This window comes from Furipterus horrens, unplaced genomic scaffold (genome assembly GCF_987537825.1).
Source record: "Furipterus horrens unplaced genomic scaffold, mFurHor1.1.pri manual_scaffold_13, whole genome shotgun sequence".
Lineage (NCBI taxonomy): Eukaryota > Metazoa > Chordata > Mammalia > Chiroptera > Furipteridae > Furipterus > Furipterus horrens.
In genome coordinates this window covers 49693747-49702558 of record NW_028327183.1, presented here as the reverse complement: position 1 = coordinate 49702558, position 8812 = coordinate 49693747, and the positions used below count along the sequence as shown (strand labels likewise).

Sequence of the window (8812 nt, the reverse complement as noted above, 5' to 3'; positions counted from 1 at the left end):
ACTTTTTATTCATTCATGAAGATTTCAAGGCTTTCTTAACTAAAGACATTCGAAATTGCATACATTCCTTTGATTTACTAATCTTTGGTATATAATGGTAGTTTTATGACCAGTGAAGTCAGCCTAGAAGAAGAAGATACACCGAGATGAGTTTGCAAGTGGAAAGGAAAAATAATATTAAGAACAGCGCTCCAGAAACCAAACCAAGAAATTTATAGTCTACAAAGTGCTAGAGATTGTTTGAGGGGGGGAGGAAGATGGGGAGCTAAGAGCTGAGTGAGTGCTTGCTATTGGCAAGAGACAGAAACGCTAACCCTTCAAAAGAGAAACAACTATTTACATAAACTGGTTACCTAAACAATACGAGGAAAGTTCAACCACCCGTTTCTTAATCTCTGCAGCAGAAACGAACACCTTCCTAAGGGTGGAAGAGGAATTCTATTCACCAATAGGTAAGTCAGTAGTTTTACTTGTTATCTGATGACAGTATGGATACAGGAAAGTGTCCCATTTCTAGCTGTGGAGCAAACTCGATAGCTCAACTCTTCCTCTGCAACAAAACACAGAAATGCTGAAGAAGATGTAAGAAACAATCTATTACATGAAGAGGAGAACTTACAAGAAAGTAAGGGGACATCCTGAGGGCCAAAATGGAAGGAAACTGAAAAGTAAACACATAAGCTGTGAGCTGACTTTCTGGCTCTCCTACCTGGCCTGGCACAATTTGCCCATCTCATCACCAACCTGTGGGTTTCAGCTTGAACAAGCTATAAGGGAACACATGTAACCTAGGCCTTGCAAAAGGCAGCAGGTAGGAATTAAATGCCCCTCCCCCGAAGCCCTCCATAAACAGGAGGCAAATCGCGGATGACCCCTCAGTGAAAGGGAAGTCAAGAGAACACTCTGCCACTAGGACAGGCAGGTGAAGAGGAAAAGTGTCTGTCCTGGCCTGGGGGGGCCTTCACATTCCTCGAGGTCTGGAAACTCTGAAGCTGAGAAATTAAAATAATAGCGGTCCTTTGTCGGTAACAGCCCTGGGAATAGGACGTAAAGAGACACGAAACTTATCCAGAAGGCACTATTCTTCACACGTCACTCAAGAGTAGTACAGAGAAAGCCCTGCTGAAAATGAGCTCCTCTTTCAAAACTACAAAATACCTGCGTAAACAGTCTACCAGATATGAGAACCAACACATACAGACAACAGGAAATTGTTTTAATAGAACCATTAGGGACACTATAAAATGAGCATGTATAAAGTGACCACTGACGTAAAAGGAACTGAAAAGTTAAGAAAACCAACTAGGCACCCTGAAACAACAGGCAGATCTGAAGAATGATACGCAGCTAGAAATTAACAGCAACCCAATGAATAATTTTAGGAGGTTATATGAACAGCTGACAAGCTAATTCATGAACTAGAAAACAGAGAAAAAGGCATCACCCAAAGAGAAGTAATAGGAAACACAGAGAGCTTCAAAGATAAAGAGAAAAGAATGAGTAGGTCCAAGATACATTTTTTAAAACTAGTAACCATACTATATCTGTGTCTCTGAAATGTGTTCTCCACAATATAACAACTCTTTATCCAGTAACCTTGCATGATTTTGCTATTGAAAATCCAAAAATACTTCTTAAACACTAACTTGTTTTCAACATTGCTTATTTTTAAGGTAGTTTGACCATGCTATATAGAGGTGGTTACTATTTTGAAGGGGCTTTCTTCCTTTTACATACGAATATTGAATATCTTTCATTCACACGTAAAATCGGGGAAGCAGGTTGTAAGGAAAGGCCACCTCAAAACCAGCAGGACATTTGCTGTACTCATCCTGGAGGAAAAGCTGCCAGTGACGCTCTTGCTTTCCTGCCGCCTCTGTTTCAGCTGAAGCGTCAAGTTAGAGATTCTACTGAAAATGATACAGCGTGTACTTGAGAAGAAAAACAAATAGCTGTTTAGCCAAGAAACGGAGCATGAATGACAATTATGTCTGAAGGGCGCAAGAAGAGATGTTCCTTGCGACCCTCAAAGCATGTCTAAGTGACCCAAGTGAGAAGTTCACATTTTTTTAAAAAAACACAGTAGCTAGTTTGCTTAGTTAAGGAGTAATACTATATATTCAACGTTATGTGCGTGGGTTCGAGATAAGGCCAGTGTATAATTTCCAAAGCTTGAATTCAAGAGTGATTCATATGCTGAATATCACACGCAAGTTTTCCACCCTGGGAAAGGTCGGCGGAGGTCTTGGGGGTCCATGGCCTCTTGTAGGAGTAAACTGGCTCGTCCACCCACACTGAGCACAGCTCCTTCCTCCACTCCTTTGAGCTTCTCTTGTATTCTCATCAAGAGATCCTCAGGAACTTTGTTGAAACTCTGGCCAATTTCACTAATGACAAGAACACAAAGGCATTAATGAGGCAGATCACTTCAAAGGGCCTCGGGAATAGGAAAATCTGAACAACTGACCGCTCTTCCTAAAACACTGCTCACCGGAGACTGTTTGCGTTCCTGGTCGTCCGCATGCAGAGTGAAGTGGAGCTCAGTTTCATCCCCAGCCCCTGCTGTGAATACAAAGCTTTCGAAGGGTTCATGGTCCAGTCACACAGAGGAGCATACGGGAGGACCTAGAAAGGAGAACATACGTGTTAGAAGAACAAAATGCACCTTGATGGCGTATTTAGCAACAGCAGGAACAGTGTTATAAAACTAGCAGAGGCCAGGCACGTGGTAGGTGACTGGGGGAGGGACACACTCACTGCGCGCACAGGCTTCTTGTTTCTTTGTGGGGGGACCTACAGTGTACGGGGCTCCGGGCTTCTCACCCCATTCTGAATGAATTCCTTCCCGGGCCACTGTTCGGGGCAGTGACATCCCTCCACTCGTGTTTCCTCATGTGGTGAAACTGATCTATTAAAAGGAGATAAGCGCCAGTCAATTTCTTTCTCCTCTCTCCCTGTGCTGGGTGAGGGCGTTTACATTGCAGGCCCAATTCTCACGCACGACGCTAGGCCAGGCTACGAGTGTGACAGCACTGGCAACCCTGCTGACCTCACTCCTGAGTCTTGTTCTCCAAGAGCTTTAATAGCAGCAACCTGACATTTTGATCTCTATCCTATTCCCATTCCCAAGGCTCTTCTGTGGGGTTTTTTTTTCCCCTCTCTTTTTTTCCCCCTCAATTAGTTCCAACTTTGAGTGAAGAGAAAAAGGTCTAACTTATTGAAAGCTCCTCAAAACACAAGATCTAGTGCTGTGGTTGGCATCTTAAGTTATACATGGAGAAACATTTTAATACCAAAATAACTGGTATGGCCAGAGCAAGTGGCTTGACATCACAAATTTTAGTAAGGGAGGTCGTGAGGGATGGATGACCTTGACAATTCAGAACAGCTAACTGCCTCTGCTGTTTATAAGCACCAACATTTTTTAAAACGTATCTTAGCAAGTGCTTACCACACAGGTCTTAATAAAAACTGAAGACTCAATTCTAGGTATGAGGGACGTTGCAGGATACTCCAGCATTATAAAGTTAAGAACGCTTTTTTTACTGATGGCTTTACTGCGTTTCCCAGCAGGTCTTCGGGCTGAGACTGGACAATGTATTTAGCATTACATGTTTAATGCGCTGAATCAGCAGTACCAAATCTGGTGTCTGTTTATGCGGTTCTGAGCGTCCTCCAGGCCCATTAAAAAGTGTGGCGGGACCGACTGTGAATATAAGTGGTTTGTCCACAAGTTCAGGGCCCCTATGTGATTTCAAGTTCAGCAGTGACATGGCTTTAGATTTCAGAGATCCAAACCAGTTTCACCGCCAAAGGAAGGACTCTTTTACTAATCAACTAATGAAAAGGAATGAAGGCCTCAATTATAAAGAGACTCTATGGTCTTCTTGGGTTGGAGTAGAGAAACAACGCAAAGTATTTCCAACCCAAGGATGTGTGTTAGGAATCACATATGCAAACTCTAAAATCAAGAAGGAAGTGATTTAAAAAACATACCGCAGTCTTACCTGTTAGAACAGAAGCGGCTGAGAGAAGACAACGCGGGAAGAGAGGCCGACTAAGCTGGGGCGGGGTGTCTCAGTCCCGGCGCTGTGCGCCTTTTGGGGCTGGACTGTAGGGCGCGGTGAAAGCTGAAGTTCCAAAAGGAAGGCCGGCTCGCTTGGCCGGGATCAGGGATTTGCAAGGTCTTGTCTGGCCGAATACGAGGGCTGGAGCCGCGCCGGCTGGCAGCAGCAGGAGCAGGGGACATCCCGACTACTAGGTTAGAGCAGGAGCTACTTGCCACTAGATGATGGTCAATCTAGTACGGTATGTAAATGTCGGATCCTTACGTCGCCCAGCACCTGAAAGTAATGTAAGATGCTATGTCAACTATACATTAATTAAAATATCTGCAAATATAATGATACAATAGTACAACATATTTCTTTCAGTCACTCATGATGGTAATTATTAGTTTACTTTGACTAGACTCTGCCCCATTAAAAGCTGAGTATAGAGACCTGTGGTGGGAAAGCTACAGGGAACTGCACATTTCTTGTAGCAGACATTCGAGGTGGACCGTAAGCTCCTTTGGGAAGGCATATGAGCCCGACTGTGAGCGCCCGATAGGAGTTTCAGCAGTAAAAAAGAAGAGTTAGCTAGAACAGAGGTATTAAAGGCAAAGGTGGGAGGCTTCCGGAAGAAGTTGGGAAAGACAGTCCATAGGATATACTGGAAGAGGTCCCAAGTTATCTGAAAGAAGGGGAAATGATAATGATTTTCACCCAGGGTCTGGCCCTTAGTACTGGCAAAGCACTGAGATGTAATTCTAGCAATGAATTCTATAACCTATAGAAATCGACTATCCAAATAATCGTGGCGTCAAAAATCATCGTCTTTACCTTACGTTCCATCACTTACCTTCCGAAGATGCCTTCAACACCAGTAATGCCCATCCCATCCACGATATCTCTGGCGAGTCTAAAAGGACTGTTCCGGGAGCAAGAAGGAGTTTACCTGGTTCAAAAGCAACTTCTAAGTGAAAATTACAGTGAGGTTCGGAGGCTCCACAGCTAACTGACTTTCTTCCCAACTGGCACATAAACTTTGCAGAGGCACCAAATGACTCGTCGCCCGATCCCCTCAGTACTACAGCGCACACTAGTTTATTCTCTTTCTGCTCTGCCTGACTTCCTCATCCCTACCACTGTTTAGAAGGTCCACCTCCAATAAAACACACATGGACTACTTCTGGACAGAATTAGAGAAATCTTGATTAAAAGGTGATTTCAAAAATGAAGTAGTTGCAGGTAGAATTTAAAATGCAGAGGACCGATATATAAAGTCATTTTATATTCATAATATCCTTCATCTCTTTCCAAGGTAATTCCATTTTACTCTCTTTCAGTAAACCATTTATGCGGATTATACTGTATAGTTTCTAATTTCCGAAAACTACACCTGCTTAGAAATCTTAAGTTCCACATTCTAATCAAACCTCTTCTCCCGCACACTTATTAAACAGTCTTCAGGCTCATCGAGAGTTTGAGTCTATTGGCCTCGCCTCCTTCTCTGCTCAGCTCAGAGCACAGACGGCACGGCTGACTGCTCTCACTGTACCTGAGAAAGCCATGCCCCGCCGCACCTCTCATTTCAAACTCAAACTTAGACTACTTATGTCTTTTGTATTTAAAATACAGAGGTTTCAGTGACAACCAAAAACGGAGGACTAGCACTGAACTACAGCCCCATTCAGCAGATGCCACACCCCCGACCTGCCGCTGCTCCGTGGCTCAGGCCCTGGCTTAGAAACGAAGACCCCGGGGCTCAGGACCCGACGCAGCTCAGGGTCAGAGCAGGCGATGGTCAGCACGGCTCACGGCGCGTCTGCAGGTGACCTGCCCCTGCTCGGTGGCCGCATTCCATCTGAGGGCCGGGCTGAGCACCGTAAGGTAATTACATGCTTAAAAAAAAAAATTACATTAGATAATGACATAATATACTCCTGCCACATTACTATTTAAAAGGAAATAAAGGGCTTGATGATACTTTTTGTTTGCTTAGAGGAACACAACGAGAAGTCTCATTCTTATCTCAAAGTAGTAAGGATTTAAAGGGGAAGCTCTGATTCTGAACAGAAAAAGCAATATCATTATTAAAGCATGGGGAGAAAGATACTGATAAGTGAGGGCATATAACCAAAAACGACAGCAGCTTATAGCCATCGTACAGACCCAGCAAGAAGAGGGATGGATTACGGGCAAGGCATTCTATGGAGGAAATGGAAGCCTTTTCACTTTTCACTCCAAGGGCACAGTGAGTCGTCCGTCGGCAGCCGTCCGTCTCGAGAGACGATGGTGTAGCTTCTTAAGAGTCTATCTGCACCGCCGAGAATGGCAGTGCAGTCCGACTCGGGAGTGACATGGTATCTGTCTCCTCCCGTGTTGAATCGACATCTTGTGATGATGCTGAAGCTACAGAGCCTGGGCAGGGTAATATGGAGGGTCTGCTGTTGCCCATGCAGCAGACCCCCCCTCTCTTCGCAGCTGAAGGGTCCAAGGGAAAGACGGAGTCGATACAGCTTGGGTTCAGGTGCGCCGCAGGAGTTGCCGGTGTTGACTACAACGTCAAACCGCCTTAGGGACTCCGGCTCCGGATTTTCTGTCGGGTTTTACTCCCTTAGCCTTTCCCCTGAAGAGGTATGCCGCAAGGCAGCGGAGGTTTTTTGGAGTCAGAGTTTTCCTTCTCTGACAGTGAGTAACTAACACCATTCTAAAACACTTTTGACCCTAAAAACTCTCAGCTACTCAGTTAAAGGACTTGCTTCTCTACAATTCTCTGCAACAGACGATTACCCAGAGAAATCAAATAATGAAGTCAGTGCAGTCATTTATTATCAGTCGCACCAAAGGATATCAAGTGGAAAAGTGGACGGGGTTGAAGCTATTAGATAAAAATTAAGTTTTCCATCATGTGTGAATTGTGATCATCAGGACCTTCATATCTGTAATTACTGTACTGCTAGTGATCTTAGAGAGATTAACATATGGATTCCAAAATTAACATATCCCCACAGAAAGTAACATAGCCAGAAGTGAACACTCATTCTTTAGATACATACCACTCTGAGTCTTCCACTGAGTGGCATCAAAGTTTGCTAAGATCATAGAAGCATCACAAAGGGCCTTAATACTTCTGAACAGCTGAGGCCTCCTACTCCGGATGGTACGTATTATTTTGTTTGCAGTCTAGATGCGAACCAAATAATAAAAATCAAAAGAGAAAGCAATGCATGAAAACAAACTAAACTTCAAATTTTCAGTTATAATAAAAAAAGAAATAAAAAAAGTGTATGTACACATGTAGACAACAAAGCACTATAATCCCTCGGATCCAAACAAAACAGTCCCCTTAGGAATGAAGTATATAAAGATGTAATAATTTGGAAATGGCTGTATTTTAAGTCTATTTTTTATTTGTTCAGTGCTTTGAGGAAAAACAATGTGAAATATCATTGGTATCTCCTTTGCATTTATTGAGACTGAATGTAATGTATTCCAATGGGGAGAAATTTATTTTTTCATTTACAAAAGAAATTCACTGTAAAAATTCCAGAAAAGCACAAAGCAGAAGAAGGCCCGGGGGGGGGGGGCGGGAAGCCACCTGTGATCACATCTTTTTAACTGTTTTTCGAATCCCCCGATCTAGCATTTTGGGTACTTGCCAACGGCAACGGCAAAGAAATAGGAAAAGACTGACCAGAATTCTCTCCTCAGAAAACGGCATCATTAAAGCTATCTAAGAAAAACTATGTGTACATGAACCTATGTGAACTAGGAGCACTGAGCCAAGAGCTAGGAGTATAAAGAAGTATACGTGACCCATGACACGGACAGATTTGTGTCAAAGTTTTGAAAGCACAGGGCAGAATATTGGGTTGAAATAGCCAACTTGCCTTCATCAGGCCATTGACTTCAGAAACACCAGAACTTTCAAGCCAGAGGGAACAAGGATGAAATGTCCCCATAGCATGCCCGTCTTCACTTCACAGGCATTGATGTCAGTTTCAAGTGCTTTACATGAGAACCGACACGACCTTCTTGCAGTGCACAAAGAGCACACCCATCCAGCTCCAGCTCTCGTGGAACATTGGCTGCGTATTTTGCATTGAATAATTACAGAAAAACAGAAAAGCCATCAGATGGTATAGCAGTAAAAAATCATACTTGATATATACAACATAAATTAAAAAGGCAGAAAAAGGCGACATTCTAAAGATTATAAAAAAAAGGAACTTACTTTTTTTGGATGTTATTTGTTGTGTTTATTGTTTTACTTTTTGTCTTGAAATGAGTTTGCGCAGCCCTGACGAACCGGTGCGGCGAGTCGGCTGGGCATCGTCCCGCAAAGTGAAAGGTCATCCGTTCGATTCACGGTCAGGTTCAGTCCCCAGGCGGGCTGCATTCCAGATGTTCCCCATGATCCCCAGCCTGGCCCACCTGCACCCAGCCCTCGCTCTCCCTCCCCTGGCCTACCCCACACTATTTCCTGTGATGAACTGGGCCCATCGCTGCTTCCTCCATCATCACTTACAGCCGGTGCCACCACCTTCGGGAAAATGCAGTCATGTATGTCATATTTACAGATTCTAGAGGCATCTAATCACTCAGGTCAAAGGATGTCTCACTCATTATCGGGACTATACAAGACTCCTAGGGCAATGAAGCAGGTTCCACTCGGTGGCATAAAAGTTTGCTAAGATCATAGAAGCATCACAAAGTACCTCAATCCTTCTGACCGGCTGAGGTCTTCTGCTCCCGTCGGTGTGTAT

The 8812-nt window shown here is 43.8% G+C and overlaps 1 long non-coding RNA gene across 1 annotated transcript; it reads right to left on the bottom strand.

Annotated features, from left to right (window-relative positions):
- Positions 1-7053: 7053 nt before the first annotated feature.
- LOC149995119 (uncharacterized) lies at positions 7054-8477 on the bottom strand. The gene is made up of 3 exons (XR_016507820.1): positions 8281-8477; positions 7937-8134; positions 7054-7229 (listed from the first exon to the last, which is right to left on the bottom strand). It is a non-coding gene; the product is annotated as an uncharacterized LOC149995119 (long non-coding RNA).
- Between the last annotated feature and the right edge of the window lie 335 nt (positions 8478-8812).